Source organism: Heloderma suspectum, chromosome 1 (assembly GCF_057233095.1).
Source record: "Heloderma suspectum isolate Gila_16-S chromosome 1, 16-S_ref, whole genome shotgun sequence".
NCBI lineage: Eukaryota > Metazoa > Chordata > Lepidosauria > Squamata > Helodermatidae > Heloderma > Heloderma suspectum.
Window position 1 is genome coordinate 268,977,181 of NC_139458.1, and position 21,297 is coordinate 268,998,477.

Below are 21,297 nucleotides of genomic sequence, written 5' to 3' on the forward strand. Positions count from 1 at the left end.
AGGAGTTTCCAAAAACGTGATGGTGTGGAAGGACAGAGCTGAAGCAGAGATGTCTCTCTGCTACTGGAAAACAGACTTAAGAAGAGCAGAAGAGGACCAGGAAAATTGAGGTGGTGGGGTGGATAGAAACAAAATTGAGGGAAGAGAGTGGGGAAAGACCCTAGCTTCGCCCACACTACCTCCCCACTGCATGAAGTGCCAATCCTGGCAGCCATCATCAACAGAAAGGAGTCAGGTGGGCAAGCAAGCAGGGAAAGGCTCTGGCTTTCCCCCATAAAAGGTCTCTGCCGCCACAGTGCAAAACAAATAAACGGGGCTGGGTGGGGCAGCCAGCGAGCCCAGAAACCTAGCACACACAATGAACAAACACAGTGCGTGTGTGTGGGCGAGTGTGCAGCAAAATCCTTAACTTTACACATGCTCCCCACATGCACCAAACAACCAGAGTGCCACAGTAAACACAAGGCATGTAGCCATGGGGAAAATGGAAAATGCCCCCGCATCACCACCACCGCAAACACAAAAATTTGTAGGTAAAACAATGTGGGCAGATGAATGAATGGGCTGAAAATTCCATTACTTTACCCACCCATCCCTAGCAAACAAACAGAAGGTCACAGAGGACAAGCACCACCCTCCCAACACACAAAAATAAAGGGTTGGAGACCAAGCACCATTCCCCTTCCTACAAAAAATGCAGATAGGAGGGTGAGCAAGCAGACAGGAAATGCCCTCTTTGCCTGCACTCCCCTCTCAGATGGAAAAGATCTGAGAACCCACCCCACTCGGTTCCATTCCTGTACTGCCAGTTTGCATTCAAGGGGAACACTTACCTTTCCCTTCCAATACAGCCACCCACCGCACACCTGCTCCTAGCAGGCACAGAATGGGAGTAAGAATTATGTAAACTATTACTTTGGCCAATCAAAGAGCAAGGGAGCATGTCAAAACTGCAAATAGTGGTCCATAGACTTGAAAATATAGAGCAACCAGGTCCATAGACTTAAAAATACGGAGTAAGCAGGAAGTTAGCAGACATGCCTTGTATACAAAGAAATCATGACAAGGGTGCCATTAAAGGCCTTGTGGGCACACTTGTGCCCTCAACAGCCCTGTTGGGGACCTCTGCTGTAACCACTTTACAAAAAGCAAGTGCAGTTATGACATGGTGGCTTTCTGTGCTCAGACTCTTTTGAAATCCCCATCATGGCACCTTACCCTGGTGAGTGATTCTGCTTCTTTCTAGAAAAGTTGTTTCTAGATATTCCTCTTGGATCTTCCCTACTGGCCTGATTACTAAGGAGAATCTCATTATTTTTCACTGTTTCCACTGTTGCTCTCCCCACCCCTTTAATTTTCAGAATTTATTCTATGGAGATGTTATGCCATGCTGCATTTTATGAAAAACATCTTGGACATAAGACTAGTTTTTTAAAAAAATCTGTTTATCATTATGAAATTTTGTGTACGATGTCCTGAGAACCAAGGATGGTAGGGTTATAGTGGTGCTATATGAATTCAATTGTTCTGAATAATACATTATCTGTTCAAAGTTGACCTCATATTCACATGCATATGCCAGTACACCACCTTCTGTTTTAGCCTTTGTAAAATAAAACTTTGGCATTTCAAATGTGATAACTGTAGCTATCATATAGATTTTGTTGTGCAGAATTGCAACACCACTGCAGTTTTTAGTCAAAGACTAGATGTCTTTGTAAAGGTCCCACTTAACTTTGAGAAATTCACCTAAAGAGGCTGCAATTGTGGAATGAATATATAGGCGATTACATTACAATACCACAATAACTTTATCATGTTTCCCTCTAGCTCCTTATCATTGGAAAGGTGGATCTTATCTCCATGATGGAAACCACCACGTGATAACTTAAATAGTGCCATATCACTCTCTTCTTTTACATCTTTCCTTTCTTCTACCCTGACAAGTCACCATTTCTGTGAAGCTTTGGGTTTTAATCATTTAGCCTTCATTCCTAACGTCATATTCAGCCTTTTTTTAGCCTTTTCTCTCCCTCTTTACTCTTTTTTTTATTATCTCTCCTCCCCTTTCTTTACTGTCTCATTACTGACATTTAGATGGTAAATTCCTTGTGGCAGGGCCCTATGTTTTTTGTTTGTGTTATTCAGTAAAGCACCATACACATTAAATGTACTATATAAATTAATCAAACTCATTATCGTCACTTTAGCAGGATGAGGTGCAATGGATGTCAGCTTTTCCTGAAAATATTCTGGCTCAGTGGTCCATGACCTTATTGCTACCACTCATGAAAAAAAGTAGGCAATATTGGTAAACATTGCACACCCCACAGCACAATATTGGGAAGTGTAATCAGAAGTGACTCTGGTTATGACTCTTTATGCATCTGTACATACAAGAATAGTGAGGAATGTCATTTTCAATCACAACTGTTAACTTAAAGAAGAGAATTGTGAAATTAAGAACTCAAGATTCCAAATGATTATTATTCTCAGTGTCATACCCTAAGGATTCTTTTCGGTTTTCATAAGGGAATATTATCACTATTAAAATAAAAGGAGTGAGGTCTCACGCTTCAATGCCTATTCTTTTAATTTAACACAACTGATCAGCAGTCCTGCTTTACAAGAGGAAGAGCCACGCCATTAAGTGGCTAGTGATACAGGAGTTGAATCTAGAACTCGCAACAACAACATGGTTGACACATCTATTGTTCCAGCTAATATGCTAAGTCCTCCAGGAGCACTAAAAAACTGGGAATGCTTACGAGTCATTCAATCAGCTAAGATGCACACTGTGTTCAATGTGCAAGTCCAGGCAAATCTTCTTGAAGCAGAATCTCTAGTTCTGCTGCTCAGTCGTACTCGATTCTATTCCAAATACTAAACCAGCCATCATGGCCAGATGAAATTAGGCCTTTGGTTTAATTTCAGGCAATTAGCATATTTGGGGGCCACACTGTAGCACAACAGAGTAATTTGGAAATGCTTGCCCTAGACTACACCATTTGCAAATTTAGCAGGGGTGGTGGTGGTGTGTGCCTGTGTATTTGAATAAGTCATCACAAAAAAATAAAAGAACAACTTCCCTGCACATAGAAACCTAGTAGATTAGAGAGAAAAGTTCAGTTTAGACTTCTAGCCAAGTATTCAAACTCTCACCCTTTAGGCTTCCTGCAGCACAAAGTGATAAAGTTCAGGAAAAGCTGTACTACTTGATCCTGCTTATAAATTGGCTAACAGTTTGCCTGCAATATATCTCCCTTGAACATTAAAACGTAACCATAGCATTTGATATACTAATTCACAATGTAATTCTACATTGCAGGCCTAATCCATCCATTAATATTTGAGTGATGTGTATGTGTGTCTGTAAAGGAAAGTACACTATCATTTACACAACATAAGACTGACCAGTGAAAACAACAATGCTGTGCTGTCCTGGATTATTCACATACATTTTAAGTCCTTACGGAATGACGTTCTCAACAAGAGATTCCAGTATCTGTGAGGGAAGTGAAAAGATAATTTGTCAGGCCTAACATGGGGACAGTATGGAAGGAAGACTGAGTGGGAAGGAAGGTAGCGTACAGGGAAATTAAAGGAATAGTAGCTAAAGGAAATGAATATGAACTTGAGCACACTCCAGGAGAGAGCGGAGGACAGGAAGGCCTGGCATGCTATGGTCCATTGGGGTCACAAAGAGTCGGACACGACTTAACGACTGAAAACAACAGCTAAAGGAAGGTGGCAAAGGAAGCATTGGGCTGAAAAATGAATGTGTTCTGAGGAAAAGAAGGGTAGAGAAGACAGGGAATTTGGGGGAAATGGAATTGAGAAATGGAATTGTGGCAAAACTTCACAAGGCCTAAGGTCAGAAAAAGCTGAAAACTCTTGACAAGAAAGGTGAGGATGAGACAACAGTACTGTTCAGGCAGGAAAGGTGTCTGAAAGAAGCAGCACAGAGTAGATCATGGGCTGAAAATTACGGTCCTGAGGAAAAGATGGATGCTAAGAGTCATGGGACTGAAAAAGACTGTGGTCAATAAGGTGAGGCATGGCTCAACAATAGGAAGGGCTCCATACTATTGGCAGGAAAGAAGCCAACATGGACTAGAGCTTTAGATGTTTAGCTATTATGATCTGGAAAGCCAAGTATGCAATGAGTTACATATAATTTTTTAAAGAGGCTATAATTCTCCAGTTCAATACTACAAACTGTCCCAATCTTCCATCAACATCAAACGGTAACTACTCAAACTACACAAAATAATAAGGCTGCCTGATCAAGAAGACAGGTTCAAGGATAAAGCCATGTCATTCTAAAGCAAAGACTGAGATACTGTAAGGATGACTTCATATGTATCCTATGCGATAGATGCACTTGTTCAACAGATGACAGACGTGTATATCTGGGGTTAAACAGGCATCAGTGATCAACACAATGTTTCTTCTCTAGTTTATACTAGCTGACATCTGACATTCACATCAGAAACAATAAAGTTATGCAACACTACAACAGATGAAATGCTGAATATCCTGAGAAATTCACAGTGTTCTTATTTTTCACATTAGAAAACTTTCTAATAACTCTTTAAGCAGTAGGTCACTGAACCATGCAACTGATCTTGCACTTCTTCAACAATCTGATGTTTCATTTATGAAAAACACTTCCCCCCACCAGCAACCCCAAAGAGTAAGAAAAATGGCTACTTACATCCCTGTGAAATAATTGTTAATAATGTGGTGTGTGCATCATAAAATATGCATCACAAACTGCATATTTTTAAGAAGCCAAATCATATTATATACCCTCATATCTCATATTAGCATGTTTATAAACTGACTGTAAAAGATCTGACAACCTAAACATCTACCCAGACACCCTCCCAAGTCATATTCTTTTTCCATTGCTACATGTACTTGAACCAGCATCAGACAGGCCTTTTGTGAAAATCGCTAATGCTGTAATCCTATACCAATTTTCCTGGGAATACGTCCCATTGAGCACAAAGGGGCTTGTTGCTGAGTAGAAATGTTTAGGGTCGCCCTGTAAAATATTAAAAGAGGTGTTTGCTCTCTTTTACTCTGTTGCTAGTGACACTTAAAATATGTTATGATTGTTTCCTAGATGTGATGGAGTCCAATTGAATCTTATTCCGCTAGGGTAAATAATACATGTTTTCTTGTTTAATGCCTTTTTCCAGTAGAACCAATTCAGCAGAGTTCATTCCATAGAAGCACACCCTTTTAGAAACACATCTTGTCAAAGGAGCTGTGCCCATATTACGATGGTAATGTCTGTTATGTAACTCAGAGTTAGCCACAAATGGGAACTGACTGTGCTACAGAACAATGCAATTTTTGTGACCAGTCACAATTCATTTTACAAGGATAAAGCCCAGCCTCTCACCTTTTATATTGTTATTAAGTCTTTATAACACAATGCTATTCTAACACACTGGTGCTATTTTCACTCTTCATTCCTCAGTATAAAGAACACACACTGCAGATCATAATAACCCTAGTCTAGTGAAGAGTTATCCCCACCCCACCCACCAAAAGATATGTGTAATGAAATTCTACTGCTTTGCCTAATGAAATCATCACAAGAACTGTCATGATCCAAACACCTTATTTGAAAGGGCATAAGTGGTTCACTGTTTGTTTTCTCCTAACTGGCCTCAAGAAAAGTCGAGAGTAATGCTCATCATACTAAAAATGGACAAGCTTCCCCTCACCCAACCCCCACCCCAAGTCTGGCAGAAGGGCTGAGGGCAAGGATTAAATACTTTTTATTGCTTCATGTACAACAGTACAATTCTTGATGACTCCATTACCTCCTTAATTTGAAAATATTGGAAGACATGTTAATTCAGATAAGAGTGTATGGCATGTATCCAGCAAACTCGACTATCACAAAGGGGAACACACACACACACTGCAGAGGGAGTCAATCCCTAAGTGCAGCAACAGCAGTCAGATGCAGCTGAAAGGCAGCCTGGTGCGTTCACACACCACTGCTCTGCAGTGGCTGCCAAAAGAACAGAGCACTCACTGCTGCTACTGTTCTTGCTGCTGCTGTGGTGATGACCAAAGAAGACTTTGGTATTCCAAACTAAAGGAACTGCCACTCTTCCAAGGATACAGATGCTGAGAAATTACTATGTGCCATCTCATAAACCCCTGTAGGTTTCATCACTAAGGGAGACTTACTGCGGACATTTTCACACCAGAAGTGAAAAAGTCAGATGACACCTCCCACTCCCCCCCCCCACTTTAGATTGGAACTTGGTTTTTTTAAAGCACACACACACAGATAGAGGACTGGAGTCACCCCCTCTGCAATCCCCTGCCCAAAGTAGCTGCTTTCCATTGCTTCCCGGTAAGGGTGGCTCTGTCTCTAAGGGAAAGATGAATGCATGCAGTCTAAATACTGTTTTCCCTGCTCCCCACAAATTCTCTCTGTTTGATGCAGAGAGCTCCAGGGGAAGGTTTGATGGTTGGACAGCTATGCTGTGAAGAGAAGGCAAAGCAACTGTTAAACACAAGGTCAACAGGGTCAACTGTGAAGAAAGTACTATGGTCAACTGGGTTTGCAGCAGCTTTAAAGTGACATTAGGTGCAATCCTACACATACCTGGGAGTATGCCCCATTTCATTCAGTTGGGATTACTTCTGAGTAGATATGCATAGAATTGTGCTGGTAATTTAAAAGTTGAATTTAAAATAGTAGAACAGCTTTCCCCAACCTTGTGCCTTCCAGATGTTTTGAACTTCAACTCCCATCATCCCCAGCCAGCATGGCCAATGGTCAGGAATTCTGGGAGGGCACCAGGTTGGGGAAGGCTGCCCTTAACTGACCCTGACCCACAGGCTGCTATCGAATTCTCTTGGACAGTGAGGGCTATGAGGCGCTGGAGTAGAGATTTTTCCTTCGGTAGTTTTACCTGCAAACTCTTCTCAGCCACTAAGAAATTGTTATGCCTGACAGCTCCACAAACTGCCTGTCCATCCCTCCTACAGCTACCTTACTGCAGTTACATAAGGTTAGCATTGTGCATTTCCTGCCACCTTCTGTTCCTCAATCTGCTCATTTGGTGGGATGTCCTGGGATTAGAAGATCATTATCTCAGTCGCAGAGACCAAGGAGTTCATTGTCTATAAAACAGAACTGTGCCCTGTGATTTCTACAGTCAAAATGCCTACTGCACTCCAAACAAGCATGGAAGGAGAATACAGTGGGTGCAGGGTGGGGAGGGAGTGGGTGAGGAGCACATAACTGAATGAAGGAGACAGTTCATGTTTGCCAACTGTTTCCAGCCACATAAATAACCAAGGGAGTCAGTGGGAGCAGATCTCCCATTCAAGGTGCTGAAGTACATAAAGTGTGCATAAAGACAGGCTTGACTTTGCAAAAAAAAAAGGGGGGGGAGGGGGAGAAGCAGGAAATTTGATCTTTCCAGATAAGAAACCCACAAGGGGATATAGCATGCATTAAGAAAAGAGTGTGCGTAGCGAATCTGTGTACAGAGGAGGGTTTGCAGTGCTATGTGCAGAGAGTAAACTATTAGGAAGGCACAGTGCACGCAGGCAGAGGGTGCTCAAGGCTGATGTAGGGTTAAAAAACAACACTGTATATGAGGAGAAAACAGACTCTGAAGCCTGAAAAGAGTCCAATGAATACTTTGGAAAGTGATATAAGGGAAGGATGGAGCATGCATATGCATTGTAGTTTTGTTGGTTTTGGTTTCGGTAGGTGGGTGGGGAAGAACATTGGAGCTAGATGCGCTGAGGTTGACAGCAAAGGGCTTGAATTACTCAAATCCCAGTCCTCTGTTGGCTTAATTGAGCCTTGAATCCATCTGTCAATTGGTGTTTCCGCCAACATCCTCTGCAGTCGATCCCTCTGTATCCAAGTGGTCAGGATGTATGTGAGCTTTCCCAACATGACACCTTCTCTCCACCAGCCCCATCCACCTATCTCTATCCCTACCAAAAGAGATCAAGTATATCCCACCTTGGTTTTGGATTTTCTGGGCTGAATAACAAATGCAGCTGTATAAAAATGGCTTTCATTTTTTCATAGACAAAACAAATTCCCTTTCAAGTAATGGAAGCCTGTCATATATGATTTCCTTAAAAAACAACATGGAATGCCCCCCCATCTTCCCAATTTTGGCGGAAAAGCTACATGTACTTGTCTAAAAAGACTTGTTCCACAGAACACTATTGCCTCCCTCCTCATTATTTACCCTGTAATTAGGGCTGGCCCTACCATTAGGCAGAGTGAAGCAGCTGCCTCGGGCAGCAGATGCAGAGGGGCGGGGAGCAAGCAGCGCTGTGTGCACGCCACACAGCCTGCCCTGTGCTAGCCAGCTGCCCTTGGGTGTATTAGAGCAGCCTTCCTCAACCAGGCGCCCTTCAAATCTTTTGGACTACAACTCTGTGCATTTCTGACCACTGGCCATACTGACTGGGGTTGACAGAAGTTGGAGTCCAAAACACCTGGAGGGTGCCATGGTTGGGGCCGTGAGCATTAGAAGATGCTGTTCCATCACTAACAACCTTCGCCTCAGACAGCAAAACGTCTTGAGCCAGCCCTGCCTGAAATAACAGCACCGCCTCAGTCAGGAGCATATCCGCGTGCTACTAGACATGGCAGTAAGTCTAACCAAACAGTTGCTGAGAAGTCCGATTCGAATGCAAAGGGAGGTGACTTCCAAATAAAGGCGCCTAGGGCCGCAGTCTTAATCAGGTGTAACACTGCAGCGGACCGGGCTGGTGGGTTTTCTCTCTGTGTCTCTCTCTCCCCAGGAAACATCACAGCGCATCTTGATTGGCTGAGCCATCGCTGAGTAGAACGCCTCGCTTTCGGCGCGAGTCTGTTTTCGGACCTGTCTCAACCCGCTCCTCCTATTGTTTTGATGTTTCCCCTCAGAAACAGGCTCGCGTCTCCTCTAAACCTCCTTCTCATGTCTCCTGCATATGGGTCGCACGCGACCTGGGCGTTTGGGGAGCTCCATTTCCCCCTCCTTCCACCCACACCCCCGGCCCCATTCGTATCCACCAAGCAGTTATCACAGCACGTCTGGAGTGTGTCATGGGGAAGAGCTCTGGCGCTCCCTCAATCCCCTCACATGCAGGGAAATATCTCTTACGCGGGCGCGCGCGCGCACACACACTTTATACATATATATACAAAAATACCATTGTCTGCTCCTTAAAATACACTGCACGTGCACCAACCGCGTGTTCCTAGTAAAAGGAGAAAATCGATCAACCGTAGCCAAGAATATCGAGGAAGTAACCTCGCTAAGCAGTCCGCTTGTTGTTGCTGTTGTTTGGAATAATCCTAATGGGTTGGATGACCTTGCGGGAAACGCTCTTTCACATGATCTCTTTACACTGGAAAACGAATGACCTTTTCTTTGATGCGTTTTTAAAAAGTGATTTGAAATGTCAAAGACTTTCATCTCTCATCAGTTGGAAAAGGAAAAGATAGCCAAATGCAAATTATTAACCTAGAGATCAATACTCCCTTTGGATGTCCTAATTCAGCGTGGTTTTGGTGGTGGTGTTTTAAAAGCCAGATCATTACAGCATGCAGCTTCTCGTCTTAAAACAGCTTTAGGGCAATTTATTATGTATATCATGGATACCCTTTTTTCTCAGTTTGGCAAAATAAATATATAAATAAACGGGAACATACAAAAAGATAACAACAACATCACTCAACTTTGTTAAGAGGATTTCTAAACACTCGGCGGGGGGGGCGGGTAGAGATAACTTAAGCATATTGCTTTAAGCTTCTAAGTACCAACATATGGCACACAAGTCCACTATCTAGATACATCTCAATCACTCCCCTCACTTCCAAATACTTCTATGGGGGGGGGGGGGAAGGGACGTATCTGCAAACGACGTCAAACAGGTCTGAGATCCAACTGACACCGTCTTCTTTTCACATTTGATAGCATCGACAAGAGTCTAAAGAGCAACTTTGACAGATCTGCATCATCTAGGGATTTGTGATCATATGGAGAAATTATTCTATTTATAGGGGCTTTTTTAGTAACCACCAGCAATTATCTTCTCCCGCCTCTTTTCGCTTTCTCCTTCTCCGCCTCCTACATACTCCTCACCAAAATAAATAAATAAATAAATAAAACAAACCCCCAAGCTGCTCGCCCTCTTTTACCTTGATCCCTAGCCAAGAACAAGGTGATGCACAGAGCCCAACAGAGCTGTATTTTGATTTCACCACCGCCTCGGTGCTTAAGTTGTGCAAAGGCAAACCCCGGTAATTCTGACTGCATTTAACATCCAAGAGTAGAAGGATCACTTACAGTTTGTGGTGTATGCTGTCCCCTAAAGCAAAGGCTGAAACTCAACGGTGCAATTGTTGTTTTTAAATTAATAATAATTGAGGTTTGCTTAAGAATCAGGAATGAATTGGTCCCTGCTTGTCTCTTCCTGTCTCTGCCGTTTAAATCCCGTTTGGATCGCTTCTGCAAACCCAGCAGCAGCCTGCAACACGTTCCTCCGCTTTGCTCTGCACTGCAGATCAGGAATCCCGAAGAAATTCAAGGTTCCCTTGCAGGATGGAGCTGCTGTGCGCAGGCGCTTGCCAGGAAAAAAAAAGGGGGAAAAAAACCTGGCCGGGGTAATGTAGAAATCTGCTGCCCGTCGCATCAGTGGCTTTGCTGCTACCGGGCATGCTCGTTTGGAACTGAGCAGGCGCAGTAAGCCCAGCTGACGCTTCTGCCCGCACTAGGAAAAGGCTCCAACTCAAAAGCTTGCCCACGCAGATCACGGTGGCTGACAACGAGCAGAGAAACAAAGCGGTGGACGGGGAGGCATCCTCTTGGGTAGAGTTGTTATGATAATGGAGCCTTCCTCAAAGCTGCGGATGCGATGCTTGTGTTTGCTATGAATAGCAGAATTAAGCGGGGTAAATGGGAAGGGCCGAGAGAGAAGAATAAGGATGGGGCACGAAGTGAAGTGGACAGTTTTCTAAGGATGGAGCATGAGACGTCAGAACAGCCTGCAGCAGTGCCGGCGAATACAGGCCGCCGGTGTCACAGTGGTGTTTATAGAGTGGCAGGCAGTTTGAAAGCAGGACCGCTGCCCGTGGTATATACATTCATCCTATTTTTGCTTCTGTTAAAACAGGTTTTGTAGAGTTTACACTGGCACGAAAGAAATATGTGCCTACCCTACGGGAAGCAAAGGCCCTCTCTCCAGCCGCTTTCAACTCACTTAGAAACTTGCCTAGATTTAGGTCTGTCCCTTAACACTACTACTATCTAAAATTATGGGATCAATGTTAAAGATTTTACACATGTGTAGTTTGTTGGAAGGGGAAGAGTAGCGTCAAAAAGTATAGGAGAAACTTTGGGAAAAGAGTCCCCCCCACACTATTATGTATTTTCCAGAGAATTCTTATAACACTTCATTTTTAGAAAAACAAACAAAACCAAAGCCATTTACAAGATAAAATCATGATAAAATACCATGAAACCAATCAATAAAACAATAACATATCTCCTTAAAATAACCAGGGATAACTGGCAGTGCTAACAGTCAGGGAAACACTTGGGCAAACAAATATGTCTTGTTTAACTCTCGCATAACCCACCTTCGCTGGATAAGCGAACTCTCTTATAACTCTCACAACATGATAAGCCATGGCTTAAATATTGAAAAGGGTGGGCAGCATGCACCATAACCTTAAAGTGGCTTAAATAAGCAGTGATGGGCTGGGGTGATCATGTGAACCCGGTCATGATCTTCGGCTTGTCTCCATTTAATTCTTTAATCATTTATTTGCATTATCATTTTTACCCTGCCTTTCTGTGACAAGCATGTGCAAAAAGATAGCTTAAATTGCAGCATTATATAAAATAAAAGAAGTCAAAATACAATAATAACCATAAAAATGAAGAAAATAGGAGCACTATTATGAACCGTCAGTGCACAGCTAAAAACATTGTAGTCTTTAAGTAAAAAACAAAACAAAAAACCTACCTGTCTTAAGAGCCAGTTTCGAAACATGTAAACAAAACTCCCTTGCAGGGTGTCCCACAGTTTGGGTGCCTCATGGGAAAACACCATCCCCATCATCGACACCAGCCATATTTCCTTCAGCAAAGAGATGAAGAGGGCTTCAGAAAGAAACTGAACATGGATCTTGGTAAGGTTCATGTAGGAAGAGGTGATTAATGAGCTTCCCATGGGAACAAGTCCAATTCAAAATGTATCTTGCCAAATGCATTTTAGGATGTTCCCTTTCTTGTTGAGGGACTCACTCCTCCTCCCCCCCCCGCCCTTTTTTAAATAAAAAAAAGTCAGGCTAACAAGTCAGAAGAAGGGAGTACTTCTTGCCTGCTACATTGGCCCTAGTCTGAATCCAAGCATCGCAGAGATCCCTTTATGATGAAAAGCCACCAACTGAAGAAGGAAAGGGAAATGCTTATCTGGGAAGTATCATGTCCAGACCCAAATTGTGACAGTGGCCTGGTTCGGATGTTACACTAACATAGCCGGGCATTACATGTACAAGCCTGCTACTCTTTCTGACATGGCTGTGGGGAGATCAGAAGCATCCACTTCTGTTTTCAACTAACTGCATTTTATCATTTTGTTCAAACTAGGAACTGCAGTTAGTTTTAACTGGTTTATCCAAACAACCAGGATCAGAAATCATAGTTTGACCGTAGATTATTTGGACAAATCATAGTTTAAACTGACTAGTTTGGGTTCAGATGCAATAAACTGTGGTTAGTTGAAAATGGAAGTGGATACATCTGATCTCATGGTTGCACCAGAGGAGGAGAGAAGAGGAGGAACACATGTGCCTGAGGCCCATTTGTGTTTTTCTAATTATGGTTTCGTGTTACATTTGAACCCAAACAATATACCAAGAGGGAGATGGGCTACAGGATTATATGTACTCATTTAGCTCATCACTGTGTGATGCCAAGAAATCATAAGTTCACTTCCTTGTTTGGCCTTCTTTTCCTGTTCTGTACTCATAACCACTTAAAGATATTTTAGATATGGTAAGCAGTATATAAATCTATTAAATAAATAAATAATCTCCTATTACCTTATTGTTTAAAGAGAAATGATGGTGTTTTTATTTTTACAGTTACAAGAGGATATTGTGTTTTGAGTTCTTGGAAAATGAAGTATTTTCACAACTGCAACAAACAAAGGAGTATGCCGAGATTATGTGCAATAAATGTGCTGCATGATAAACTAATTGCAGAGAAGGACTTCAAGAGTTGTATAGAAGGAAGAGATCCACCATGTACAGCTACGTTTTTTGTAGATGTTCCTGTGAAGAAGACAGAAAGATGGCTCTTGCTTTGATCCAATAATCAGAGCTCTGGTTTCACAACTTTCTTGCAAACTTTTATCACTAAATAAATGCTAAAAGTAGCAGTATTGGTTAGCAATGGTTAAGAGACACATTATTGGCCTAGTTTGCACATAACACTAACCCATGGTTTAAAAAAATAAATCATGGGTTTAAATAACTCATGGTTTATGCGTTATTGAATTCTGGGTTGTTGTGATGTGTGAACTCAGTTGTGCTAACAAACACTTATTTGTTAATCACAAACAACCCAGAAAGACAACCCATGGTTTGTTGTTGGGTTGTGAGCTCTGGGTTGTTTAAACCATGGGTTGTCACTATGTGTGAACCCAGAATAATGGGCCATTCATTGGTTGTTTCACCAGGCTACAGAGGTGGCTGGCAAGAGTAGTAAAAAAACCCCAGCCACTCGACATGCCAATACTACAGTGCTGCGGAGGCATTTCGGATACAGGGAGGGAGTGGGTGAAGGAGGAGGGAAACTAACAACCTAGGGATTGAGAAAACAAAATACAGTTTGATTGTCTGCCAGACAAACTCTGGATAGGGCAACATACCATAGCTTAACCATTGGTTAAATAAACCATGGGTTAGCTTTATGTGCAAAGCAGGTTATTGGCTCTGGACTCGGCTACATCCAAGCAAATGGCAGGCTGAGTCCTCATAAGCTTTGACTCTTCCACTTAGCATCAACATTTCCAGGCTTATTTTAAGCTCAGGGTTATTGTGTATCATATGACTTCCAAGATGACTGATGTCCTCCAATGATGCCCAAATGTTTTCAATTTCCTTTGATCCAGTAGTGGGGATTGTCATTTCACTTCTCATTCTAATAGCCTCATGTTCTTTCACATTACTACTTATGTCAGAATTGGTTTGCTACTATCCATTAAGCTACCTTTCATGAAATCTGTCCCCCCACCCCCCCGAGGCATTTCACAAAGCTGTTTTGACCAGAATTTAAAGTACATTGAGGGCAAGTGTGAGAGATAATGTTGTGAACAATTCAGTATGTTTGAAACCAATATGGAATGTATGGCTAGGTCTCACTGGTTTCAAGTTTGAATGGTTTCAATTTGAAGAAAGCATAACCTTTTCCAGGTTACATCCATTCACTTTATATCCAAATACTGCATGTAAAGATTGCTTACAATTAATATTCTTTTCCTTGTATGATACACAGCAACAGAAATCAGGAGCCTAACATGCCTGAGCCTTATACTCCTTTACTTTACTTCAAACGTTGATGTCCTCTGTATTCTAATCTCACGGTTGTATCCAATGATGGTTTTATGTACAGAAGACGCACTGAAATGAACGAGACCTAGGTTAGATTAATGTTGGATACAACCCTTAGGGTGCAATCCTAAATCTACAATTCTATACATATATACCTAGGAGTAAGTCCCGCTGAACTCTATGGAACATGCATTAGGTTGTTCTGTAGTATATGTCCAACTATGTCCAAGATATTTTGGTGATATACTCCTTGCATGCTTTGTATTCTCATTGATTAATGCTGTCTAAAACCCCTTACACACTACTGAAAGCATGATCCTCAGAGAAGGATCGGCTACATCCAAGCAACAAAAGTGTTGAAAACTAGGCAGTTGGTATTTTTTAACATTACTATCTCACTTTTTGTGAAAATGTGCTTTGCAATTCTTTCTTCATTTATTTAATCCTCACAATGACAGTGTGAGAAACCCTGTGGGTATGAGACTGTGGCCCCAATCCAGGGAAAATCCATGGGACAAATCTTGACTAATTTCAGTTCCATTGTTTTCAACAGGCCTGACTGTGATCCTGTGTCATCCTTGGAAGTAAAGCCCACTGAGTCCAATAGTACTTACTCTTGAGTAAATGTGAAATAGGATTTCAGAGTAACTTTTTCTAGACTGGGCCCAGAAATTGACTCCAGGCTACTGATAGTTAATCATGTTATTATTTGTGTTATTTATTAAATAACTAATGCTTTATGGCAAGATATATTGCTGCAACAATATCTGGAATTCCTTTCCTATTGATGTGCTCCTAGCCCCTTTTATGCAATCATTTACGCAAGCAGTAAAGACATTTCTGTTTAAAGCTGCCTTCAATTTAATTTGTTATTCAATTGCATGTTCAAAGGAGCTTCACAAGGTCTTCTGTATGCTTGTTACTGTGGTTGTTATGACTTGTGTCTGACTGTGTCCTCATTCGTATGCTGTTTTGTGAAGGCAACTCAGTTTAACAGATCAATATTAGTCCTGCTTAGAGTAGACTGAAATGAACTGGACTTGTTTAACATTAGATACAACCCAAAGGAAGCGCAAGGACAATAAAGAGTGCCTTTCCAAGACCCATGAGCAAATTATGTTTGGAAAAACTGGGAGAGGAAGAAGAAAAATTGAGGAGATAAAAGAAACCCCAAATCCTATATCGTATCAAAGTGATCACTTGGTGTAGAACAGGTAGAGCAGCCCTAGCCAGCATAGCCAATGGTGAAGGATGATGGGCGTTGTAGGCCAAAATACCTGGAGATCCACAAGTTACCCACCCCTTGTACAGAGCAGTGCTATACAGAATGATGCATAAGTTGTTGACTGACAGTATATATAATTTCTATTAAACTGTAGAAGCACCCTTGGATGTTATGTTCCTGGGTTAAATGTTCCCTTCTTTTATTATTGTGATGACCTTTGGTTTCAGCAGATAAGGGACTGACTGCCTGACACAAAATAAGCAAAGAGAACAAAGGTCAAAGGTTTGGGAAGGAAAAGCTGTTTATTTATTTACTTGGATTTGTATAGTCTACAGTATTAGTATGACAAGAAATGACATTCCCCACCCACTTGGAGCTATCAAATGATCTCATTTTATAGGCGAGGAACTAAGATTTGTCAGAACCACCCAATGGCTGACCTGGGATTTGAACAGAAATCTTTCAGATCCAAGTTCAACCTTCTGTTGGCTGGTCCATCTTGGAAAAATTAATTGAGGGGTGTGTATAGAAGGGGTAAGCATTAAAGATAAATCCCACTCATATAGGGAAAATAGAAAGAGAACATAAGCAGGGAACATAAGACCTGAAATTTTCTATTCCAGAAAATTGTCTTCTTTTTAAAAGATAATTAAAACGGCAATCCTACATCCAGTTACTTGGGAGTAAGCCCAATTGAACTCAATGGGTCTTACTTTTGAGTAAACATGAATACGACTGCATAGTCAATGCACTTTTTCAGACTCTTCCTACACGCAAGAAAGAAACCAGCAGGGGCACAAATGCAATGCTCCCTCTCTCTTTTCCAGTTTAATTCCTGCTCCAGCTTTAATGCTATGAGAGGTTTTCATCAATAATTAATAATATGCAAGAAATATGAAATATAATATGAAGATTTTGCTAGGATGAATTACCTTACAGTGCTGTCTTGTACACTTCTACTCAGAAGTAAGACATATTAAGTTCTGTGGGGTTTATGTCTAGGTAAGTGGATCACTGCCTTGTGGTGAAGGGGCTTGCGTAACTCAGTGAAGCCATAAGCTATGCCATGCAGGGCCACCCAAGACAGACAGGTAATGGCGGAGAGTTCTGACAAAATGTGGTCCACTGGAGAAGGAAATGGCAACCCACTCCAGTATTCTTGCCAAGAAAACCCCATGGAATGTATCACAAGGCTAAAAGAGATGACGCCAGAAGATGAGCCCCTCAGGTCAGAAGGTGTCCAATATACTACTGGGTAATGAGCAGAGGGAATTTCCAAGTAGCGCCAGAAAGAGTGAAGCGGCTGGGCCAAAGCCGAAAGGACACTCAGCTGTGGATGTGTCTGGTGGGGAAAAGAAAGTCCGATGCTGTAAAGAACAATATTGTTTAGGAACCTGGAATGTCAGATCAATGAATCAAGGTAAGCTGGAGGTGGTCAAACATGAGATGGCAAGATTGAACGTCGACATCTTGGGAATCAGCGAACTAAAATGGACAAGCATGGGTGAATTTAATTCAGGTGACCATCATAGCTACTACTGCGGGCAAGAATCCCTTAGAAGAAATGGAGTAGCACTCATAGTCAACAAAAGGGTGGGAAAAGCAGTACTGGGATACAATCTCAAAAACGATAGAATGATCTCAGTACGAATCCAAGGCAAACCATTCAACATCACAGTAATTCAAGTCTATGCCCCAACCACTGAGGCCGAAGAAGCTTAGGTTGATCGGTTCTATGAAGACCTACAACACCTTCTAGAACTAACACCAACAAAAGACGTCCTCTTCATCATAGGGGATTGGAATGCTAAAGTAGGAAGTCAAGAAATCACCGGGATAACAGGCAAGCATGGCCTTGGTGTACAAAATGAAGCAGGACAAAGGCTAATAGAGTTTTGCCAAGAGAACACGCTGATCACAGCAAACACTCTTTTCCAACAGCACAAGAGGCGACTCTACACATGGACATCACCAGATGGTCAATATCGAAATCAGATTGATTATGTCCTTTGCAGTCAAAGATGGAGAAGCTCTATACAGTCAGTCAAAACAAGACCTGGAGCTGACTGTGGCTCAGATCATGAGCTTCTTATTGCAACATTTTGGCTTAAATTGAAGAACGTAGGGAAAACCACTAAACCATTCAGGTATGACCTAAATCATATCCCTTCTGAACATAGAGTGGAGGTGAGGAATAGATTTAAGGGATTAGACCTGATAGACAGAGTGCCTGAGGAACTATGGACAGAGGTCCATAACATTGTTCACGAGGCAGCAACGAAATCCATCCCAAAGAAAAAGAAATGCAAGAAAGCCAAGTGGCTGTCTGAGGAGGCTTTACAAGTAGCTGAGGAAAGAAGGGAAGCGAAAAGCAAGGGAGAAAGGGGAAGATATATCCAACGGAATGCAGAGTTCCAGAGAATAGCAAGGAGAGACAAGAAGGCCTTCTTAAATGAACAATGCAAAGAAATTGAGGAAAACAATAGAATGGCAAAGACTAGAGATCTCTTCAAGAAAATTGGAGATCTCAAGGGAACGTTTTGTGCAAAGACGGGCATGATAAAGGACAAAGAAGGCAGGGACCTAACAGAAGCAGATGAGATTAAGAAGAGGTGGAAAGAATACAAAGAAGAACTATACAGGAAAGATCTGAATGTCCCTCATAGCCATGATAGTGCAGTCACTGAACTTGAGCCGGACATCCTAGAGAGTGAAGTCAAGTGGGCCAAGCTAGGTCAAGTACAAGCTAGGTTTCGAAGAGGCAGAGGAACTAGAGATCAAATCGCCAACATTCGCTGGATCATGGAGAAAGCAAGAGAATTCCAGAAAAATGTCTATTTCTGCTTCATTGACTATGCTAAAGCCTTTGATTGTGTGGATCACAACAAACTGTGGCCAATTCTTAAAGAGATAGGCGTACCAGACAACCTTACCTGTCTTCTGAGAAACCTGTACGAGGGGCAAGAAGCAACAGTAAGAACCGGACATGGAAAAACCGATTGGTTCAAAATTGGGAAAGGAGTATGACAAGGCTGTATATTTTCGCCCTGCTTATTTAATTTATATGCAGAGTACATCATGAGAAATGCCGGGTTGGATGAATCACAGGTCGGAATTAAGATTGCCAGGAGAATTATCAACAACCTCAGATACGCAGACGATACCACCCTAATGGCAGAAAGCAAAGAGGAACTAAAGAGCCTCTTGTTGAGGGTGAAAGTGGAGAATGCAAAAGCTGGTTTGAAACTCAACATTAAACGAACTAAAATCTTGGCATCTGGCCCCATCACTTCCTGGCATATAGAAGGGGAAGAAATGGAAGCAGTGACAGATTTTACATTCTTGGGCTCCAAGATCACCACAGACGGTGATTGTAGCCATTAAATTAGAAGATGCTTGCTCCTTGGGAGGAAAGCTATGGCAAACCTAGACAGCATAGTAAGAAGCAGAGACATCACCTTGCCAACAAAGGTTCGTATAATCAAAGCTATGGTTATCCCAGTAGCAATGCATGGCTGTGAGAGCTGGACTATAAGGAAAGCTGAGCGCCGAAGAATCGATGCTTTCGAACTGTGGTGCTGGAGAAGACTCTTACGAGTCCCCTGGACTGCAAGGAGGTCAAATCAGTCAATCCTAAAGGAAATCAACCCTGACTGCTCGTTGGAAGGACAGATACTGAAGCTGAAGCTCAAATATTTTGGACACCTAATGCAAAGAGAAAACTCCCTGGAAAAGACCCTGATGCTGGGAAAGATTGAAGGCAAAAGGAGAAGGGGACGGCAGAGGATGAGATGGCTAGATAGCATCACCGATGCAATGAATACTTGAGCACACTCCGGGAGAGAGTGGAGGACAGGAAGGCCTGGCATGCTATGGTCCATGGTGTCATGAAGAGTCGGACACGACTTAATGACTGAACAACAACAACCAAGTGGATATAGGATTGCAGTGTTAATTGTCAGTAACAGATATTTTGGTGATATACTCCTTGCATGCTTTGTATTCTCATTGATTAATGCTGTCTACAACCCCTTACACAATACTGAAAGCATGATCCTCAGACAAGTTAAGTCAGAATATTATCATCTGATTTTATTCCCTTGAAGTAAATAGGCCTTAATTGGATTAAATTGAAGGGTTCCTATTTATCTTGTTTCTGGATCATAGCTTCGTGGTGCAATCTAATGCATGTCTTTCTCAGAAGTAAGCCCCACTGAGTAAATGGGAGCTACTCCCAACTAAGGGTATATAGGACTGTAGCTTTATTTGATGAATTTTAGAGACCATTACCGATGACAGGATCTGTTAACACAAATGAGAAAATCCAGTGCTGAAAATATAATTGGGAGTTTCCAGAACATTACAACTTGTTAGCTTATGGGGAGTGATGAGTTAAGGTGATGCTGAAGATTTAGACTATCTAGTCTTCTGTAATCTTACATGTTCTCTTAGAAGTTCCTGCATCACCATACACCACCCTTAAAAAGGCGTTCCTTCCTGCATGACAGAGAATAACATCATCTAGGATGATGCCTGCTTGGAGACTTCTGTGAAGCATCAAAAGGAGTATTGTTTTGCAAACATGTTGGTTTCAGCTCATATTCTAACAGGTAAAAAAGGAAAAAGCAAGAACTATCATCAGTAAGGGATTTGGAAAATAATATTTGGCATCGAGTATTAATGTGAAAGATTTCATATTATAAAAACATATAGGAGGGTCAAGTTCCAAAAAAGGATTCTTTAGATCAATGGGGAAAATGTATTCACTATTGGAGACAAAATAATAATTACTGGAATATGGGGAAAGAGGTCTTGGAAGTTAAACAACAGGTATAATTGATTATAATATGACTGGAAAAAATAAGAGAATTATTGACTTGAGAAACCATGATTATCAATTGATTATATTAAGATTTTCCCAGTTTTGGAATTGTATTTCTTCTTTTGTGGTCAATGATATCAATAAAATCAAATGCAGATATAATAATAAACAAGAACCTTCATAACAACACAGGAATTGGCTGTGACATGCAAACTGACTCGTAGGCTTCCTTCACACGGAGCTTTTATCATGCAATTGAGATTGCTCCTTCACGGGTTTGCGGGTTCCTTGCATGATGCCGTGTCCCTCCTGCACTAAATGCCCTTTGTTCTGTTTTTAAATAGATTGCAGATAATGAGCTATCAAATTACCCGTTGTGTTCTGCTTGAGTTCCCTCCTTGAAAAGAGGAAAAGCAGCAAGAAGAGGAGCGAGATCAATGAAAGAGAATGGAAGACTCAGAGGGAGAAGGAGGGGGAAAGGGGAGGAGGGAAAGGAAGCGGGTGAAAAAGAGAGTCATTGTGACCCTGCATTTAAAACCGTAGCAGAAAGCCCCATTTTAAATGCAGGATTTTAGGCTGGTGTAGAGATGCCCACTGTCACACTATGCCAGCAGTGTTGTTGAACTA

General features: G+C 41.9%; 1 protein-coding gene across 1 annotated transcript in view; it reads right to left on the minus strand.

Annotated features, from left to right (window-relative positions):
- The window catches only part of VSNL1 (visinin like 1), a 108,782-nt gene extending 98,223 nt beyond the window's left edge, over nt 1-10,559 (minus strand). Inside the window, exon 1 of the mRNA XM_084826585.1 lies at nt 10,350-10,559. The gene's annotated coding sequence lies outside the window, so the exon portion shown is untranslated. The remainder of the gene's footprint in view (nt 1-10,349) is intronic.
- Between the last annotated feature and the right edge of the window lie 10,738 nt (nt 10,560-21,297).